The 22,437-nt window shown below is 43.6% G+C and overlaps 2 long non-coding RNA genes and 2 pseudogenes across 2 annotated transcripts; 2 read left to right on the forward strand and 2 right to left on the reverse strand.

Annotated features, from left to right (window-relative positions):
• Positions 1–894: 894 nt before the first annotated feature.
• LOC123404220 lies at positions 895–2,379 on the forward strand. The gene is made up of 4 exons (XR_006611687.1): positions 895–1,286; positions 1,424–1,550; positions 2,100–2,197; positions 2,292–2,379. It is a non-coding gene; the product is annotated as an uncharacterized LOC123404220 (long non-coding RNA).
• On the reverse strand, positions 1,896–4,957 carry LOC123404217 (annotated as a pseudogene).
• On the forward strand, positions 4,036–5,202 carry LOC123404219. The gene is made up of 2 exons (XR_006611686.1): positions 4,036–4,124; positions 4,951–5,202. It is a non-coding gene; the product is annotated as an uncharacterized LOC123404219 (long non-coding RNA).
• A 2,809-nt stretch (positions 5,203–8,011) lies between these two features.
• On the reverse strand, positions 8,012–9,608 carry LOC123405135 (annotated as a pseudogene).
• Positions 9,609–22,437: the final 12,829 nt, after the last annotated feature.

The raw sequence follows: 22,437 nt of genomic DNA on the forward strand, positions 1-22,437 counted from the left end.
TCGCTACTGGTCGCTAACTCGGCCGGCCGAGTCGGGGCGACCCCCTGTGCGTCCGCTCGGCATGAGTCGTGTTGGGCCAGCGGGGCCGGGTATCCCATGGCCACGTGTAGCGTGAACCCATCCGCTATTCCCGGAATTCCTTATTTGTCACTCTCTGCGTCGCCGTGTCGAGGCTTCGTACAGGGCACCCAGCTAGCGTTTGGTAATGGGTCATCCCGTTTACATGCCAACACCTCCGGTTTTGGGAACCTTCTAGAGGTTTTCAGTCGGTTTTTGGGAACTTTATAGAAGATTCCCTGAACCAGTTTTTTTTGTTTTCTTTTTTTCTTTACTCTTTTTTTCTGTTTATGTTCTAAAAAGGTACTGGATTTGCAAAAAATGTTCCAATTTTTTTTAAAAAAAATCAGAATTTGAAAAAATGTTTCAGAATTTAAAAACTATTCTGAAATTTGAAAAATGTGCCAGAATTTTTAAAATGTTCAGGAATTTTTAAAAATGTTCCAGAATTCAAAACAATGTTCTGAATTTGAAAAAGTATTTCGGAATTTTAAAAAATGTTCTGATATTTTTAATAAAATGTTTCGAATTTTTCAAAAGAAATGTTCCGAAATTTGAAAAAATATTTGAAACTTTTATAAATGTTCCAGAATTTGAAAAAATGTTCTAGAATTTAAAAAATGTTCAGGAATTCGAAAAAATGTTCCAAAATTTAAAAAATGTTTTGGAATTTGAAAAAGCGTTACGGAATTTAGAAAAAATATTATTATATTTTTGTTGAAATGTTTCAGATTTTTCAAGTGCTGGTTGTTAATTTTTTTTTGTGTTTTCCAGATTCGCTACTGATCGCTAACTTGGCCGGCCGTGTCGGGGCGACCCCGTGTGGGTCCGCTCGGCAGTTGCCGCAACTAGCGGCGCATAGGAGGTCCCGCGATTCCCCTCTTCCGCCTCTCCCACTCTGCCGCCTCCTCCCACTCTTCCAATCTGAGCTCGCCGTCAGCCGCCGCCCGCCTGTCTCCGTGATCCACTCCTCGCCGGCCACTTGCCGTCGCCGCATCCAACCCTTCGCGTCTCTGTCCCTCCGTGCCTGGATGCGCCCTTCCCAGCACTCTGCTGCCGTGCCCGCGCAGTCCACTGCCCCTAGCGGCCAGTCGCCCAGTCCGCGGATCAATGACCGGAATTGTGAAGGTGTGACCACGTGAGGCGTGCACCCTGCCCTGCAACTACAGCAATAGCCTGCAGCCACCAGCCAGCCCTCCGACCATCCAACGACTGAACACAACACATAGGTACAGCCGTACAGTTAGCTCCATTCCCCAATTTTCTGATTCAAACTTTATATTGACCAATTCATTTGTCCTTGTCCAATTATATGATTGATACTTGATAGAATGCAGGGACTGATAGAACGTAATCATTTTTGTAGAATTGTTCAAGAATGCAGGGGATACGAGACATTGCTTCTCTTTTCCGGAAACATGTTGCGGAGAAGGCTATGCCTAACCCAAATTTCGTTGAAGGGCAAACCAAACAACCTGCACATATTCTTAAAGGTCCACTCAAATCTATGTGCATGAATTTGAAAAATAATATAAATAGGAATAGAGTTCGGAAATTCAGTCTGTTTTGGTTTCACAAACATACTTGGATGAAACTTAAATAACATGCTTGGATCGAATATATTACCAAGGATGAAGCTGCATTTTGCCTTTTATGCTATTTTTCCAAAAAAAAAAAGGCGGACCACCCTGTTTTAAAACCATATGTCTGCCAGTTGTCTGTCTTATTAGTGTTCTCGCTTAGAAGTTGGGGTAGAGTTAACCGCAAGAAGAGGTCCAATTTTTATACCAGCAGCCATATTCGTACATCTCTTAACAAACCTGCTGGCTAGAGAAACATACATCATGTACCTGTATTATTCAGCAAGGTACCAATGTGCAAACTACCTTATCCATGGCATACATCATACTAGACTATATTACAGTTGAAGTGGGCTTAGCCAAAATATCTGAAAAATACTAACTGATCATATAGCACTCCAACCCCAAAGAAAACACCAAATGCAATCACGAATATGACCTTATTGCTGCATTGTTGTGCAGAGATGATGGAGACATGAGCTGCTTCAACTGAACTGCAATGGTTAATAAGCACGGAGCCGCACAGCTTTGGGTTCCCGTGAAAGCTAGACGTCTGAAAGGTGCTCAGCTGGCCTTTTGCTGGAATATATCCTTCTAGATCATTGTTAGAAACGTTGAATCGCGAAAGGAAGTTAAGATTCTCCAATGCCACAGGGATTGCACCCGTGAGATGGTTATTAGACAAATCTAGCCCCTGGAGGTTCGTGAGGCTGCAGATTGATTGTGGGATCTCTCCATAAAAGTTGTTGAAACTCAAGTTCAGGTAAAGGAGTGCTTTCAGATGACCAATCTCTTGTGGGATCACACCTGTGAATTTATTTTTACCGAGATTCAGCACTTTAGGCCAATAACTGCCCATGCGGTACTGAAGTGAGGGGTACATATAAATTGGTAGATCAGGGAGGCTTGGGTCCAAATAGATGGCAGGCTTGTCTGATTTTAGCATTGCCATCTCCATCAGGGCGATTGGGATTTCCCCAGAAAGACTGTTGTTTGATACATCCAGATGGAAGAGGTGGTTTATGGAGTTGTTCCAGCTTGGCATTGGTCCAGCGAGTTGATTATTAGATAACACTAGTATCTTCAGATTTGTGAGCTTTGATAACCAAGTAGGTATCCTTCCAGTAAACGAGCACTGGTGCATGGACAGAAACTGAAGATTCTGAAAACCGTCAATGGTTTCATCTTGTGGCATGGCCTCATCCATGAAGTTTGTGCCAATAAGCAGAGTGCTGATGCTCCTGCAGTTCTTAAGGGCATGCAAAGCTTTTGTGATGTTTGTGAAGGAGTTTCTAACAAGTGATAGGAAGGACAGGTGCTTCAGATTGCCTATTCTCGGTGAGATCTCACCATGGAAATGGTTGGCCGACAGCCGCAGTGCAGTCAAATTGCTGCATGAGTAAATGCTTTCTGGAATTATGCCACTGAAATTATTCCTCATGAGATCTAAACTTCTTAGATTCTGCAGGGCGGAGAAGTTTACCTTGCCTAGATCTCCACTGAAATTGTTGATCTTCAGATCGATGGTTTTGAGATTTGTACAGTTGCCCAGAGTTGATGGCAGCTCCCCAGACATGTTATTGCTACCTAAATGCAGCTCCTCCAGCCTCTTGAGCAGGGCTATCGACTCCGGAATCTTGCCACTGAAGTGATTCCCCCCAAGGTCAAGAGTAGCTAGATTACTGACTTTGACAATATGTGCTCCATCAAGTTCTCCTTGTAAACCATTGTTGGGGAAGGAGAGGTACTCCAGCGAGGTAGCACGGAAGGTTTCAGCAGGGAGAATCCCACTTAGGTTGTTGTTGCCAGCCTTGAGCACTTTGAGGTTGGAACAATTACCCAACGTGTTTGGTATGTCACCACTCAATTGGTTGTAACAGAGGTCAAGCAATGCTAAATATGGTGACCCAAGGCAGAGAGAAGATGGTATGTTCCCAGTGAAGCTGTTATTGCTGGCGTTGAGGGCGATCAGATTGTTCATCACCTTCCATGTGGCTGATGGAAATTGTGAGCTGAACTGGTTGCTTGAGATGTTGAGTACCTGCAGAGGCCGGTCGGTGGTAACCAAAGGCGGAAGCTCGGGCAGCGGTCCGTTGAGCCGGTTGAAGCTGACATCGAGGACGATGATGCTTCCGGAGAACATGAGCTCCGCCGGAAGACCACTGGAGAACGAGTTGTGCGAGAGGTTGATGCGCAGCAGGCTGGTGAGGTTACTGAGGAGCGGCGAGATGGGCCCTTCAAGTCCTTTAGACTCCAGGGAGACCCCAGTGACGGCCCCATCTCCATTGCAGGAGATGCCTTCCCACTCGCAGCAGTCTGCACCGTTGTTACGCCACGACGTGGTGAGGCCACCATCACATGACAGCCCGTCAAGGAACCGGAGGAGGTTGTGCTTCTCCTGCTCGGTGCATGCGGTGGCGGGAGAGGCCAAGAAGAGCAGCAGGAACAGCTGCAGCACGACCGGAGGAACAGTGAATGAACACATTGGTTAGTGTTCCTTCCCCCTTCTTTGTTTGCTATTGCTTGGATAATGTATGCAGTGCTCAATACGTTATCACCTAGCAGTGGATTTAGTTGCACATCGGAGCTACTGAACACCATTCATAAGATTCTCTATTTCTTGTCATGGGTGCACCTCAGGGCCCGGGGCCACGGTCGGTCGGTCCACAAAAGGACAGTGCCACCAGCATAGGAAAGCAACATCCGTGACTATCCATTATAGCTATAATAAAACCCTATAAACAAGTTTATAAAGATTTCACTTAGTTATGTATGGATTAAATAATAACCAATTAGTCCAAAAATTTCAAGTAGCAAGAAATCAATCTATTATCTCACTGCCCAAGTTTCATGTTTAAGCGTAAATGCCTGAAGAGAGTAAGGTTAATTACTACATTAGTCATCTTGCCTGACCTATTCATTGCATTGCTACGCAAGAGTGTATAGATATAGGTGGTGGTCTTCCTCCAGACTTATTACCACGTGTCTATGGCATGTGCTAGTGACAGCTGGCATTGGTACCAAGGGCCCAGGGGCAACGAACCTAGTTTTTGGCCCAGGGGGTACCACCAACCTAGTTTTGGCCAGGGGGTACCAACCTAAATTTTGAAACATGTTTCATGTGTATGGGAGATATTCTGCTCGACAATTATTATGTGAGGTTGTTTTCTGTCAGCTGTATGAATTAATACCCATCATTTCAGTTTGAAAACTCCTTTATGGTTGTATTTTTTCTCATGCTTATTTATGTTAATTCCTTGGGAGATGTCCTGGAACAAAAGCAAGGCATTTATGCATCATCCATATATTTCAGATGCACAAAGAGTGCCCATGGATTACTCATCTGTTCTTTTGTGGCAAAGAAGCTTTGAGCTTCAACTCCCTATGTATGTTTTTCCTCTTTTTATTTTTCTTTTTGGACAAAAAAAAAATACTGCATGCAGATGTCTGCACATGAGATAGACATTCCTGCTTTCACTACTTGTCAGCTCCAGTTCACCTGTTAAACAACTGTTCTTGATTAAGTCCTTTTCAGGACATTGTAATGACAATTCCTTTTCTTTAATTTGCTTCATGCACTGCCTACCTCTCTTGCTAGCTAATTATTTTCAGGCGGCTAATTTGGCCTCAGATGCAGTCTTCAGCACTCATGGTCGACGAGTCGACATGCGACGAGTTCGACGTGAGTTAAGCAGCAGCAACCAGGAGAGGAGGCGATGAGCAGACCAGCAGCAGCAACAACTAGGGGAGGAGGAGACGAGCAGCAGCAGCAACCAGGGGAGGGGACAAGCAGCAAACCAGGGGTGGCGGCGGCTGGCAAGGAGAGGGTTGGGTCGCGGCGGCGGGGGGTGGGGGTGGGGGGGGATGGGTTGGGGTGTGTGGCTGGTTCAATCTAGGTTTCGGGGGGGGGGGGGGGGGGTGGGCAAGCAAATACAGTAAGAAAAACATATGACAGGTGGGGCTAAAAAAATAAATCGTTCGTCCCGAGAATCGAGTCGACCTTGGAAGTGCGACTCATCGTCCCAAGAGTCGAGTCGAGAGGTTGAGTCGACCTTGGAAGTGCGACTCACTCATCGACTAGTCGACGACTAGTCGCAACTAGTCGAGCGACTCAAAAATAGAGATTGCCGTGTTGGCATACCAAAGAGTTGGTTCCCAACCAACAAAGACCAGCATTTTGATCATGGCAAAAAAAAAAAAAAAAGATAAGGGTACACTTTGATCGCAATCAAAAGTTCCACACATACCTTAAAACTAGTTAGAACGCCAAAACAGGGTTGTTTTACTCCGCCGTGTTGTTCACATGGATGTGAACTTGAGTGTAAAGCTACATGGGTGTTTAGTTAGGCTTTGGTTGTGACTTTCCGTCCGGGTTTATTGGTCACCTTCGTATTTTGTGCCCAATTTTGATCATATATTTGACTAACAAAATATAAGTTGTATGTCATAAAACTTATGTTGTCGGATTCATATTTAAAAGTGGTTTCCAATGATATTAACTTATATTTTGGTAGTTAAATCAAAGGTCAAAGTCTGATCCAAAATACAATGGGGGCTAAGGCCAACTCCAACGTGGCAACCCAAACGGACGTTGATTTTGTCCGTTTCGGCCGGCTAGGCAGACGCCGATGTCCATTTTTGTGCGTCGAACGTGGACGGATGCATTTCACATTTGCACTCGCGTATGGGCACATTTCATTTTTTTTAAATAAAACAGCCAGCAGATAAAAACATAAAAACAGCCCGCAGAAACTCAAGTTCAGGTAAAGGAGTGCTTTTAGCTGACCAATTTCTTGTGGAATCACACATGTGAATTTATTGTTACCGAGATTCGAATTCAGCCCTTCGGCCCAAGCAATGACTATGGCCCTGTTTGGAACCAATCAGATTATATAATCCAGTTTTTATAATCTATTATGTCTTCAAACAAGACAGATTATGGTGTAGATTATAAAAACTAGATGGGCAGATTATCAAAAACTCACAATCTACTCTACCCGAGCTAAAATCAAATTATGAATTGCTAATGACCCATTACCCTTGTAAAGTTGGAGATAATTACATTTCTGTCACCGCCACCCTCCTTTTTCTTTAAAAAACAATGGGCAGATAGGTCATTATGCAATGTAAAATCTGAATTACAGTTTATATAATCTAACTTCCAAACATGTTCATCTAGATTATTTTAATAAACCAGATTATATAATCTATCTTCATAATCCAGATTATTATAATCTATTGTGGTTCCAAACAGGGCCTATGTGGTATTGAAGTGTTGATGGATCCACAGCATAAATAAGTATACCAAGGTCAAGGAGGCTTGGATACCAACAAATGGCGGGCTGGTCTGATTTTAGTATTGCGGTTCCATCAAAGTGACTGGGATTTTTCCTATAAGGCTTCGTTCGGTTACGCCCACCCCCGCCGGAATCGAAGCTGAAACCCGGTCAAACCCCGGGGTTTTTGCCCCGACCGGGATTAAATCCCCGTGAACCAGTTAACTGTCTTCGGTTAAACCCGACCGGGGTTAAATCCCGTCCGATCCCTTCCAAAACCATGGGATTTACGCGGGGAATCAACCCCCACCTCTCCTCCCGTGGAATCAACCCCCGCCTCTCCTCCCAAAAAAAGAAGGCGCCTCTCCTCTCCTCTCCTCGCGGCCGTCGCCGCCGCCGCCAACCCCGCTCCCCGCAAGGCTCCGGGGCGATGGCGTCCTCGATCCTCTCCGACTGCTCCTCCTGAGCCACATCCCGCCTCCTTCCCCTCCGCCGCGCCCTCCACACGCCGCCGCCCTGCTTCCGCCCGTCCCCCGGTCCGGCGCAGAGGCCTCTCCTCGCCGCCGCCGCCCCGCTTCCGCCCGTCCCCCGGTTCGGCGCAGAGGCCTCTCCTCGCATGGTCGCGCTCCCCGCCGCTGCCTCCTCCGCCGCGGAAGCGGCTGTGTGGTCCTTGTGTATTAGTCAGCAGGGAAGAAACCGAACGGAAGCGATTTTATATGGATGTGGGAATGGTGGGGATTGGGTGACAGATCGGGATCACCAATTCCCTGGGAGGTTAGAAACCACAGGTGGATTCTACCATGAGACAACCGAACGAAGCCTAAGACTGTTGTTAGACACATCCAGACGGAAGAGGTGGTTTAGGGAGTTGATCCAGCTTGGCATTGATCCGGTGTCTATTGCGGAATAAGTCTAGGATCTTAAGATTTGTGACTTTGATAACCAAATAGTTATCCTTTCAGTCAACAAACAATGGTCAATGGAGAGATATTGAAGATTCTTGAAACCGTCAATGGTTTTTCATCGCGTGGCATGACACTGATGTTCCTACAGCTCTTATGGGCATGCAAAGTTTTTGTGATGTTCATGAAGAAGTTTCTAACAAGTGATAGGAAGGACAGGTGCTTCAGATTGCCTATTCTTGGTGAGATCTCACCATGGAAATTATTGACTGACAGCCGGAGTGCAGTCAGATTACTGCATGAGCAAATGCTTTCTGGAACTATGCCACTCAGATTATTCATCATGAGATCTAAAGTTTTTTTATTGTGTAGGGTAACGAAGCTTACCTTGCCTAGATCTCCACTGAAGTTATTGATCTTCAGATCAATGGTTTTGAGATTTGTGCAGTTACCCAGAGTTGATGGCAGCTCCGAGACATGTTATTACTACCCGGATGGAGCTCCTCCAGCCTCCTGAGCTGACCTATGGACTCTAGGATGTTGCCGCTAAAATGGTTCCCTCCAAGGTCAAGAGTAGCTAGATTACTGAGTTTGACCATTTGTGCTCCATCAAGTTCTCCTTGCAAAACCATTGCTGGGGAAGGAGAGGTACTCCAGCAAGGCAGCGCGGAAGATTTCAACAGGGAGAATCCCACTTAGGCCTCGTTCGGTTACGCCCAGCCCCGCGTGGTTTTGAGTCGAATCCATGGGGTCCACGCGGATTACCCTCGCTGGGGAATAAACCTTGCCTGACCATATTCCTTCGTTCGTTTAAGCCCCGCGTGTTCTTTCCCCGACCGAAACCTCTTCAAATTCACGCGGAACTAATCACCGTCTAGCACCCCATGGAAGGAATCCCCAGCGAAGCGCAACTCTCCTCTCTCCCATCTCTGCAGAGCGAGGCGACAAAAACGAACGCGTATTTGTAGCAGTGGGTGTCTGCGGAAGGGGATAACAGGGATTAGCAGGGAAGGGGTTCACCCAATCCCTGCAGGGATTGGACCCCCTAGTGGATTAAATTCATAAGAACCGAACAAGGCGTTAGGTGGTTGTTGCCAGCCTTGAGCACTTTGAGCTGGGAGCAATTACCCAGTTTGTTTGGAATGTCGCCGCTCAATAGAGATCAAGCAAAGCTAAAGATGTTAAGCCAATGCAAAGAGAAGACGGTATGTGCCCAGTGAAGCTGTTATTGCTGGCGTTGAGCGTGATCAGATTCTTCATCACCTTCCATGTGGCTGTTGGAAATTCTGAGCCGAACTGGTTGCTTGAGATGTCGTGTACCTGCAGAGGCCGCTCGGTAGTAAACAAATATGACAACTCGGGCAGCAGTCCGTTGAGACGGTTGAAGCTGGCATCAAGGACGATGCTCCCGGAGTGCACGAGCTCCGGCAGAAGGCCACCAGAGAAGGAGTTGTGCGAGAGGTTGACATGCAGCAGGCTGGTGAGGTCGGCAAGGGACGGCGAGATGCTCCCTTCGAATCCTCTAGATGCCAGGGAGATCTCAGTGACGGCCCCATCTCCATTGCAAATAATGCCTTCCCACTCCAGCAGTCCGCCTCATGGCGCCACGACACAGCGAGGGCGCCATCTCCCGACATCCCAACGAGGAACTGGAGAATTGCATGCAGGACCAGCTGCAGCATGGCCAGAAGAACGGTGAAGGCACCCATTTTCTCCACTTGTTGTTTTGCTGTTGCTTGAAGAATGCATGCAGTGCTGGTACTATTTAGAGCATCTCCAACATAAACAAGCATCGCGCCGAAAGTTAGGCCATTTTAGCGCCCGCAACCCGGAGGGTGGCTCCAGCGGGCGCGCAATAACCGCGCGTGCGTTATAAGGAGTTAGACGAGCGGTCGGATTCGCTATCTCGCGCGGTGTATTTGGGGCGCCCGCTTTCGTGCGCGCCACACTCGAGCGCTCGCGCCGCACTCTCTCCTCTCCGCCTCCTACGTCCTGCGCGCGCCGGCGCCGGCAAACTGCACCCATGGACGTACGCGCCGGCACCCCGCTCACCCCACTGTACAGCCGCGGCCCCTCCCCCGCCGCCGCCGCCGCCGGAAACCCTAGCGCGGGGAGCGGTGGCCTCGCCACCGCCAGAGCTCCGCCGAGCATCGGCCTCGCGCGCAGCCTCTTCTTGCCGCCGCGGATGACCACGGCGACGGGTGGCATGGGTGCACCTCCGGCCGCCATGGGCGGAACGTCTTTCGATGTGCCTCCTAAAACACATTCCCATGAAAATGCCGTTGAAAATCTTGCCAACAGCGTCAGAACTTCACGTGATGCGGTGCGTGATGAGGTGAGGGAGGAAGATTCATCTTCGTAGACGGAAGAATAGTCTTCGGAAGATGAGGACGAAGACGAGGAAGAGGATTGATGTGTCTTTCATTTGTGTCTTGAACTGTAGTTTGTATTTTGAACTTGGTTGGATGAACTTGTGGGCATGATTTTGAACTTGCGGGCATGAACTTTTATTCATCAACTTGTTTGTGTCAACTTTCACATGTTCATTGCATTTTGATGAATGTTTCAAACTCATTTTGTGTCCAAAATGCCATATATGTGAAATGCCAGGCGAGTCGCGCGCGCTGTATTATTTGCGCGCTGCTGGAGCGGCGCGCGCTGCATTTTAGCGCGGCTGTTGGAGCCAGCGCTGGCGGCCGCGCTAAACCGGCCGAAGCGCGCGCGGCAAACAAGTTTTTTGCCGGCGACGCGAAGCGCGGCTGTTGGAGATGCTCTTATATCATGTAGCATTTTTTATTTTTTTTGCAGGAGTACACCATTCAGAAAATTCTGCATGTCATGGATGCAGCCGGCTGCACAAAAGACGGGGACACTAGTGTTAGAGTAAAACGAGATTGAATAAAAATGAATGGACGATTAGTCCTGTTTCTATTGATTCTCAAGTATATATACATCTTGAAGAGGTGCGAAGAAGAGGTGTTTGTTCGGAGGCATCCCTCCAGAACAGGTGCCTGTTGGCAATAGAGAGAGAGAGAGGAGACACGGATGTTCGGGGTTGTACACATCCCTTTGCTAATTAGGTAATCTACTAATTAGTTTCTAACACTCCCCCTTGTACAACATCGCTCCTTGAATGTTTCATCGTTGAAAGCTTCTTGTATATAGATCTTCCATCTTGAAAAATCTTTCAGATAATCTTGAGAGTCTCCCCCAAAAACCCTGTGGAAAAAATATGAGGAGAATAGAGTAGATATGTTGCTAAAACTCTTTAAACCCAATAGGAAAAATAAGAAGAAAATGATGCAACATATGATGATCATTGTCTCTTGATAACTCATATGAGAAAATCTTTGAAGAAGGAGAAAACTCATTGATAAGTTTACAGAACAATTAATATGTCTTGAGTACTTCCTTAAAAAATCCCGGTAGGGAAAATAGAAAGTATGACATATGATCTTGGAGAAGATATTGCCTCACTAAAAAACCATTATGGTAAACTTGAGAGAAAACTCATAAGGGAAAAGAGTGCAATCGTATATGCCATTGAAAACTCCTTTAAAACCCAGTGGGAAAATACAAGGAGAAAATGATATGGCATATAAAGACATTTGTGTTTATATTATCTCGTTAAAAACCTTTCATGAGAAACCGTTAGGGAAAACTCATCAAGAAAAAAGAGTACAATATATGCAATCTGATGATTATTAATAGGTTATAGGTTGGGAGATTACTCCCCGTGAACTTTGCAAATATGGAGGATGTCTCATACCAATTCCATTGACATGAACATGAGATTGTGTATAATCTGTTGGATTATAACAATATTTTGTTTGCAAATTATTTCCTCATTTTTCTATAATCCGTGAGGATAAGTAATTTCCGAGCAATGTGATTTATGATATTGCTCTTCATATATATAACCTACAGGTATTGAGTAACACAAGTGGAAGTATCTTGATAAATCAAGTTATGTGATTCTCATGAATCTCAACCACATGATTTTGAGTGTGGCTAATCATTCTACTAAGTTATGCATATTTTGCAATGCTTTTAGATAAATCAATTATGTTAGAGTGATAACTGAAAATAACCATTAAAATCCGTTTAGATGACTTCCATGTGAAGGTTGTTCCAGCAAATTCAGTCATTGATATGGCATTGTTGGGATCAAATAAAGAGCCAATATCATTACATAATATCATGGTCATATCTTCTATTTCATCATGGAAATATTCAAGATTTACTGTAATTTTAGATGTAAGATGATATTACTTATATCAACCATATACCTTTTGTTGGGGGTTGCACTCCGAATAAAGATAGCAAATATAGTGCCAGGCCTGACGTAGTTTGCAAGTATATGAGTGCTTTGGCATTAGTGAGATATAGAACTTCAGGTCCTAGTATCACTTCATTATTACCCCTAGGTATAAATGGATTTGTACCTTATCAAAGGTAGTATGATCATACATGTCTTTTGTTGTTATGATATATCCACAATGAACTTCTCGTATATGTTTTGTATATATGTAGACTGATTTGTATTCTTGAGAGAATGCTCAAGTTGTAAACTTAAGCTAAATTTGGTTGAATCCAAATTTTCCGTCTTGAGATGATTTTGTGTATGTTTATGTCTTCTAGAGACATTGATGATGAAATCATCGATATTCACTGAGGTGATGTAAGGAAATCAATTTTTTTGGGATTCCTTTATTAACACATAAAAAATATTATCACCCTTTGAGTAATCTTTTAAAGAAGGGACGCATTTAGTCGGTAGTACCATATGATTTCCGACTATTTTAAGCCATAGAGTGACTTCTAAAATTTTACACAAATATGTTGCGATTTATTGTGGATTCAGAATTGTAAGCCCTTCAGGGACTTCGTTATAAATTTCCGAAAGAGTGACCCATATGAGTATGTAGTCACTGCATCCATTAACTGCATGGATAATATTATTTCTACTACCAATGATATTTATTATCCAAAATTAATTACACTCATACCAAGAGTGTATGTTACATCATAATTTGATGTCGGGTTTCTACGTGAACCCTTTTGCTACAAGCCTAGCTTTCTCACCACCTCATTGACTTTGTCTATAAATGAGAAGTTTTTAATATTCCTTATGGGAGATACTTATGAGGAGTAGGTATTATTGTGGTAAATATCACTCGTTTGTAGAGCGAGACTATTCTTCATTACTTGCTTCCTTTTATGTGAACCAATATGAGTGCAAGAGACACTCTACCATGGATTTTGGTTCAGGGCCTAAAAGGTTTTAGCAATTTTGTGAAGAAATATATGTCGATAAATGTAGTCTTTATTTTATATGATTCTGATGGAATCGATGAAATTTGTGGAAATGTATTTATTCCTTTTAACTCCTTGTGATTTCCTACAACAATGGAGTCAAGGTGTTTCGATATCCCGACACCAAAACATTTGTGCACATTTATGTCGGGCTTTGGATGATGAGCATCGAGTGAGGTGTCTTTCAACTTGATGTCGAATTACATTTACTGGTTGAGGATCTAATTTCCTTTGTTTCCGCGGAAGCATATGCGAGATTATATTTCATGTGGTCGGATTTGTCCCCCTATTGCTCTTATTTGGGAACAAGAGTGGTTTATCAGGTATCTCCACTCTTTCTGACACTTTACTGCAGGAATGTAAAATTGAGTGACACCTTTGTCATCAGTAAACATATGTGGCAGATTTGTAATGAGTTGCAAATATGTGATTCTAAACTTCTAGTTCAGATTCTTTGAGTACGTGGATATAAGGACTGAATGTAAATAACATTTCTAATTTATTTCTCGGCATTCATTGTGGTACTAATCTCCCCCTAATGCCAGAAATGTCTTTATTGCTGATGCAATCAGCATATGGGCTATGAATAATTTCGATTGATGGATAAATTGTTATCCTCACATAGTTCCCTAATTTTCTGTGAGAGCCCATTGATGTATGCTGGAGTGGTGATATCGGTATGTAACCGAATTATCACAGATAGGAAATACTTTGTTGATTTCCAGGTAATTACTAAAAGAGTAAAGTAGTATGCTATGTAGTTGATATGATTTATATCATACTTACGGTGTGTAATGTCGTATTTGTCTAGCATGAGGCTAGTAAATTACGATTATATAAGTTTGGTCATATTATTAATTCACTATCTTTAATAAGATATTGAACTAAACCATTATGTGTATGTACATAAAGTATTATGTATAATCAGACATTGCTTGTGAAATGAGTTCAACGAAGTTGTCCATTCGAATGGATTTATCCCTTGTTTAGGATAACTTGCTCTTACTTTGAGAATTTGAGCAACTAATTTAGTTATATCATTCATGGTTTGTGTGACAAGAGACACACTGGAAACCATTTTATAAATGTTTCCATGAGTACCATGAAGTATCTATATAATACCACATAATGATTGAGCAAACCACATATCTTCTGAATGTGTTCAAAGAAGAATGAGTTGGCTCATTTAGAATTGTAAGGTGAGAGTTCTTAAATTAATTCCCCGTATGGCATATGTGGTTAATACATTTAAAATTTATCAAATATAATGTCCAAGAAATAGGATATTGGGCATTGGAGTACATGTAATAGTACAAGCATATGCAAACAATATTTTGGAAATAATCGGGATATTACATGAGGTCTCCCATATTACTGAAAATGAATTACACAAACATATCATAGGCGCAAAAGAATTGATCATTCTTTTATTGCACTATATTTTTGGTTCTCCTTCTAATGAAGATTCGAGAACATTATTTACCAGAATAGTTTCTGGTCGTATGTTTGCAAATTTTCAAATATCCCAACGAATTTATTTGCCTTTTAATAAATTCATGGTGTGGTTTGACCATATGTTTGAGGGTTTGATATTCATATGTACGACATTTATGTAACCACACATTTGACAAACTTGAGAGTTGTCTTTGTAATCATTTGAAAATGATCAATTAGCAATTAAAAGGTAATTATGTCATTGGTTGTCTTTGTCCTCCACTTTACTTTGAATTCCTCATGGTTCTATTCTGTGACCACTAACTTGCATAGTGTTCTCAACGCTAGCAAATATTTGAAGCACCCGTTGGGTGAATATGATGATTTTAAGAAATAACATGTTTCTTTGTCATGGAAATGGTAATACCATCATAAGGAGATGTAAAGTGTATCAAGAGCTTTTCAACCCGGTCTGCATATGAAAATGTCAGATCATGAGATCTCAACTTCAAGTTGATTTTATAATTACCAAAATTTTAAGTTGCGATAGACTTGAGGCCTTGAAAAATTATTGGGTGATCATTCCAAATGTGCTCATGGCAGCATGTTTCTCTTAAGGGAAATATTCAAGGTGAATAAATATTCGTCCATTATGTACTTAGTTTGAGAACTAAGTGAAGTTGGTGACAAACGAAATACATATGAACATACTTAGCTATTAAGAGAATAGCCATGACACATATTCCAAAGGTGGAGTTATAGTGGCCACAAATGCCGCATGTGGATACAATGACTCATGTCATGAATCATCTTACAATAAATACTCCCACCAAATCATGCATTTACTGTATTTGGAAATGTCAGACGTGTATTACATGAAAATTCTCATGCATTTATTCAATTTACTTTTAAGAGTAAACGATATATATGGATAAAATGATTTGTTTGAGAACAATCATGACCAAGGTGATCCTTAGTGAACCTGGTTGTATCATTCAATATAACGCATGTGATGAAATCTGCGCTTACATTTTGGACTTTATTCTCTAGGAAATATGTAACTTTAGAGTCACTCCCAAAAACATAGGCATTGCATATTTAACATTGGTTAGCCACTATGAAAGTAAACCACAATGTGATGTGGACATTGCGACGTTGTTTGAGACACTTGCTATAAATTATGGTATCCATCTTGATTGATGGATGACGCTGTAATTATTAATAGTGACATAGACTCCACTGCCATGTATTCTACTAATGTAATAGAAGGTAATCATTGGAGTATGCAAATATTTGGATAATTTTCCAAGACCGATTCAAGCAAATTGAGGCTTGATACGTCTCAAACGTATCTATAATTTTTGATGGTTTCACACTGTTATCTTATCTTCTTTGGTTGTTTTATGTACCTTTTATATCTTTTTTGGGACTAACTTATTAATTCAGTGCCAAGTGCCAGTTCCTGTTTTTTCCTTGTTTTTGACTCTTTTCATATCTGATTTTGGAGCGGAGTCCAAACGGAATAAAAACCCCGAAATGATTTTTTCCCGACCAGAAGAAGACCAAGGGGCCTTTGAGCCAAGCCAGGTGGGCTCCAGGGAGCCCACAAGCTCCCACCACGCCACCAGGGGGAGGCGGCGGTGGGCAAGCTTGTGGCCACCCTGGGCGCCCCCTGACCTAGGTCTTTGGCCTATAAATTCCCAAATATTCTGCAAAAAATCAGGGGAGCCTCGAAAATACTTTTTCGCCGCCGCAAGCTTCCGTTTCCGCGAGATCTCATCTGGAGACCCTTCCCGGCACCCTGCCGGAGGGGACTTTGGAGTTGGAGGGCTTCTTCATCATCATCATCGCCCCTCCAATGACTCGTGAGTAGTTCACTTCAGACCTACGGGTCCGTAGTTAGTAGCTAGATGGCTTCTTCTCTCTCTTGGATCTTCAATACAAAGTTCTCCATGATCTTCATGGAGATCTATCCGATGTAATCTTCTTTGGCGGTGTGTTTGTCGAGATCCGATGAATTGTGGATTTGTGATCAGATTATCTATGAATCTTGAGTTTCTTCTGATCTCTCTTATATGCATGATTTCATATCCTTGTAATTCTCTTCGAGTTGTGGGTTTTGTTTGGCCAACTAGATCTATGATTCTTGCAATGGGAGAAGTGCTTGGTTTTGGGTTCTGCCATGTGGTGACCTTTCCCAGTGACAGAAGGGGTGGCGAGGCACACATCAAGTAGTTGCCATTAAGGGTAAAAAGATGGGGTTTTTATCATTGGTTTGAGATTATCCCTCTACATCATGTCATCTTGCTTAAGGCGTTACTCTCTTCTTATGGACTTAATACACTAGACGCATGCTGGATAGCGGTCGACGTGTGGAGTAATAGTAGTAAACTAGTGGGGACAGGGCCTATAGCCCCGACCCGTAAGGGGCTTTAGTCCCGGTTCACCAACCGGGACTAAAGGGGCGGGACTAAAGGCCTAACCTTTAGTCCCGGCCCTGTTCCAAGCCGGGACCAAAGGTGCTCCATGTGGGCGCCTCGGAGCGCCCTCAGGGGCAGGCCCTTTAGTCCCGGGTCTTAACACGGACCGGGACTAAAGAGTTTCTGCAGATTTTGTTTATTTTTGGGTTTTAGGGTTTTAAGGTTTAGGTGTTCGGGAGATTAACGTGATGCCTCGTTTGGTGTTCGGGAATTAGTTTTCATATAATTCTAAATAGAAATAATTATGCATATATATATAAGATTAACTTATCTTACAAGCGAGCATATATATACAATTATATGGAGATCTGAATTATCGGGACTAGAGCCCGTCTATTCGATTACATGGACCAACATCAGTAATGGCCCCTAGCTACACTAAATCGTCATTTATCATCTATAGCTTCCGTCCTCAGAAAGGTTGCAAGCTCCTCTGCAACAGCAATCGTGTGTTGCTCTGGTAGGGACTTCTCCCTCATGGCCATGTACTATATAAGAAGAGGAGATGAATATGAATATCAATCATGATAACAAAGAATGACGGGTAAAAATAGAGGTGTGAATGTTCATTGCTTACGTCGTATCTGTGATCCTTGTGCTCAGAGGTAAACGTGTGAATGGTCTCGCAAACATAGTATCCGCATAGATGCGTCCCCCGTGGCTGCTGGTCGCACTTTACGAAAATAGAATATATATAATCAAAATAATAATCTAGCATCATAAATGTATTGAAAATAGAAGTATATCATACTACTACTTACCTGAGCCGCTCTAAAGGTCAGCTTCTCAGGCTCGATACTGGGAGTCACGCACTTGAACTGCTTCCAAACCCTGCCCGACAAGGAAAATGATTTGCTAAGTTTTTCATTAATTGATATATCATAAAATCATCGAAAGAGACCGATAGAGCGCAAGAATGATTGAAATTACCCTTGGAGCATGTCGTGCAGGCTTTGGAACTATTCCAAGGGTCTCGATAATGGGTCGAAGGCATCAACTCTTCCCTTATCAATTTGAATGTCCAACAGAATCCAATGGAAGCTGCACATGTATATATATATATATATATATATATATATATATATATGTATATATGTGTCAGTAACTTATCAATTACACTTATAAGTGAATGGACACAACAGAGTAAAGACCCTCACCTGAAGTTGTATGGAAACAGTATGTGGTCACAGAAATTTTGATATGTTAGAAACCTTAGAAGGTTTTCCTCCGTCTCCTTGGGTTTATCAGTTAGCGTCGCTATATGTATTTTATCTGGGTCAATAAACCCAATATTTAGGATGTTCCTATTTTTACAATCCAGAATCTTCATTCTGCATAATAGAGTACAAGTTATATGTAGACAATGAATTGAAATAACTAAACAAGTTATATGTAGACAACGAATTGAAAAACTTACAGACAATAGCAACTCATAAGCGATTTGTCGAGGGCGTCGGCATTGTACATCTGGAAGAGTTCATCAAAGTCGATATGGATTTCTTCGGGGCGGTCGTAGTACTCCCGTGGGACACTCACCACGATCATCGTTCTCCCATTCTTTGATTCACTTAAGTACCATGTATGCAAGTAACGCATATTTGTTGGGAGATCATCTTTGCTGACCAAAGGCGCTCCCATGACAAACTGTGGCTTAGGGGCTACCACAGCCTTGGGTAACCTGTCGTCTTGGGAAGCCAGAACGTCTTCAACCGGGATACCCCATTCATCCGCCCACTTCTTTGCTAATTTCAAATCTTGCCCCTGCACCAGAGGGGGGACATTCTCGGGTAACATCCTGAGGGGTGGGATCGACAGTTTAGCCTGTTGTGCAAGCTGAGGAACGTCTGATCTTTTTTTGCTTGTAGTTGAACTTGATTTGCTCCCACTTGCACTTGCACGTGATCTGCTCTTTTTCACTTCCTTCTGCAATGTGCGTGTATAGTCATCAGGCTTATGGTGTAAGTCATACTGTGATGGAAGGTTCGTGAAGTATTTTGCAAATGCTATTTGCTTCTCGGTGTATTCCGGGCGGGGCTCGGGTTCCTTCTTTTTCATCTGCGCATCATGATTTTCCTTTGCTATCCTGGTGTTTTCCTCGGCGGTACGATCATAAGGTCTGATAGGAAGATTAGCATGAGGTACCTTTGGGAGGGGCGACAGTTTGTGCTTTGGGGAGCTCCATCGCTTAGAAATCATCGGCGGAGCGTTCTTGCTGGCACGCTTCCGCTTAGTATCCGGAGCGGGCGGCGGCGGAGACGGACGACCCAAGTCCCGCGGCGGTGATCAAGATGGACTCGTGTTGTGCTGGCCGTCGTCATGTGGAGGGCTTGGAGGTGATGAGGTGTAGGTGACCTGCGATGACTCAGAGGCGGTGTTGTCCTTGGGGCCGAGCCTGGAAGCTTGATGTAGTTCTTGTCCCATAGGATGACTCCACCGAGTACTTCTCCGAGTGTCCTCTCATCTTCGGGTCCAGCTATGTCGAGCTCCATATCATGAAACCCCGCCATGATTTCATCCACCCCGACTTTAGCAAAGCCAGCTGGAATCTCACGGTCATGCCAGCGTGCATCAGGGCCAGAAGGTAAAGCTTGTCCGACGGCCACCTTCATGGATATGTTCTTGAATTTTTGATGGAGTTCACATGATGTTGACTCCTTGATTCCATCCACGGGGTAGCCGGGACCGCCCTCTATCATTCTTCGTGCATCGTCGGGCGGGGCCTCAAATTCAGCCACGCTGCTTTTCCGCTTAGATGGGGCGCCGGTAATATCGAGTGCAGGATCTTCCTGGCGCGCTACTCCTCTAAGCTCATCAATCTGCTTCTGTTGCTCGTTAATCCTGGCAAGCAACTGGTTGAACTTGTCATTCTCCTCATCCTGCTGTCGCTTCTTTGCTCTCGCTCGACTTCTGTAAGTGTCTTGGTCTCTGGCAAACCCAAGCCACCACGGGTAAGAAGGACCGAAGCCTCGCGTTCGTCCTCCATGTTCGTCATTGCCGAGGACCAGTGTGAGCAAATCTTTCTCTCTATCTGCAGTGAACTGTCTTTTTCCCTCCTTAATTTCTTTCACTATCTTTTTCCAATTCTCCCTGGGTATCCTAAGACCGTCACTGCAGATGAGGTCCCCTGTTTCTTCGTCGTACAAACCACCATGTGCAAAAAACCAATTTCTTGCTCTCAATTCCCACTCATCATGGAGTGGTTCAGGTATGATGCCTTTAGCTAGCAGATCTTGCTCTTTCTTATCCCACTTTGGGATGGCAGTCTCATAGCCCCCTGGCCCAGCTTGTGGTGATATTTCTTCTTGTCGGCATTTTTCTTGTTCTTTTCTGATAATGCCTGGGCATCTTCTGACTCCTTGTACTCTTGAAATGCCTTCCAGTGATTCGCCTGCTTGGCTAGATACCCCTCGAATACTGGCACTTTCTTTGTCTTCAGATAGTTTTTCCATAGCTTCTTCTTCCAGCTACACAACAGTTTGGCCATTTTCTTTAGAGTCCTCTGCTTGACTTTGGCCCTCAGTTTTTTTGCGGCGTCTTCATTCTCACATTCTGGCAGGTTGAAATGTGACATGAGATCATTCCAAAGATTATTTTTGTACCTTTCGGCGACATAGTCACTATCGGCTGCCCTTTGCGCTTGTTCCACTCCCGAACGCTGATCGGGACGTGATACCTAACGAGAACTCCGCATTGCTTCTTGAATGTGTCAGCAGCATTCTTAGGAAGCTTGGGTTCGCCCGTAGGCAATATCACCTCAAAGGTGTAATGCGTCCGTGCATCCAACTTTCTAGTCGGGCCTCGTTTCATAGCTTTGCTCGATGTGGAGGCCTAAGAGGGAGAAACATTCGTCAAATGAATGTATATGTATACAATATAGAGCTATCTCCAATATTTTTCACATATTACAAGTGATTGTCGAACTTCATATGTATACCTCGCCGGACTTTATTATTTCTCCACCGGCTTCTCCACCGGCTTCTCCATCAGTGGAGCTATCACCTTCAACGTCATTGGACCTATCTCCTGCCCCATCGGCTTCATCTTCGTGTCGGTCGACCTCCATTCCATATCCGGAGGGGTTTAGATATGACGACGGAGATTCAGCTGGTTCAACATCGGGGCCGTCTTTGATTATATCTTCGAGAAGTTCTTCCTCTTCGAGGTTCCTGATATGTGGATCCATAGTTCTGCAAAAAACGGACATTTGATTAACTAATAAACTAACAAACTATATAAGAGGGGTTGGAAACTTCGAAGTGTCGTTTTATATAGGAGGAGCTTTAGTCCCGGGTCTTGGCTAGAACCTAAACTCTAAAATACGTCTAACGGATTCTCTTAACCTTTAAGGATTTAACAAAATGGCGACATTCTAGATGTGTAGAAAATGATCCTATTTTTCCTGATCTCATCTACCCTTCTATATGTCATATTGTCTAGTGTCAAAGGACTTTGTTGAACTTTGTACCAAAAAAGAATTACTCTATCAGGAACTCTGTTCCAAAACAACTTTAGTCCCGGGTCGTGGCTCCACCCAGGACTCCTAGATTTCTGCATAGTATTCAAAGTAGGAGTACTTTTCCAATTTGAGCATTCAATAAGGAAAACCAAATCGTAAAATAAAGTAGTATTCAAATTAGCATGCATTCAATTATAAGCAAAACTAAATCATCTCTTTTGTCCGTACATCGTCGAATATTATCACTAATACTCCTCGAATACTATCATACATATAGCATCACTGATACAGCTAGAACCGTAGCGCCCGACGGGTATCGTCGCGGGCGGTGGACACCCAAAGAGAAGGAATCATCACAGGATCATAGCTCCAGTGAGATCCCTCAAGAACCTGCCAGGTATGCTCGAACCTGCCCTCCAACGCAACCATGTAGCGAAGGACGTGCTCATCCTCCTCGCTGACACGGTGACGTACCACCTCCGCGGTGTCCGGAAGCCTCGGCACCGTCACTGGCCCACACGACCGCCACCAAACAAGGATCGGGTCAACAACGGGCTGACTCCTCACCAACCTACGCCCCCCGGAAGGTAGCACCTCCCAATACCAGCCGGGCGGAGCCCAGTCCCGGACATGGCCCCTCTGATCAAGCAAGTGTCCTCCGCCGAGTCGACGACGAGGATGCGGGATAGGCATCGTAAAATGAACTAAAAAAATAAACTAGTTCTATTAATTTTCTTGCTAAAAATAAACTAATTGTATATATAGTAAAATAAACTGTTAACACTTAAGCATATACAATAGCAAAATTAAGCAATAATCTAAGAAACACTAATTAAGCATCTATATACGTAGAAATGTCTTCTTCTTCTTCTTCTTCTTCTTCTTCTTCTTCTTCTTCTTCTTTCTTATTTTCTTCTCCCCTTCTTCTTCAACTTC

The sequence above is a fragment of the Hordeum vulgare genome, chromosome 6H (assembly GCF_904849725.1).
Source record: "Hordeum vulgare subsp. vulgare chromosome 6H, MorexV3_pseudomolecules_assembly, whole genome shotgun sequence".
Classification (NCBI taxonomy): domain Eukaryota; kingdom Viridiplantae; phylum Streptophyta; class Magnoliopsida; order Poales; family Poaceae; genus Hordeum; species Hordeum vulgare.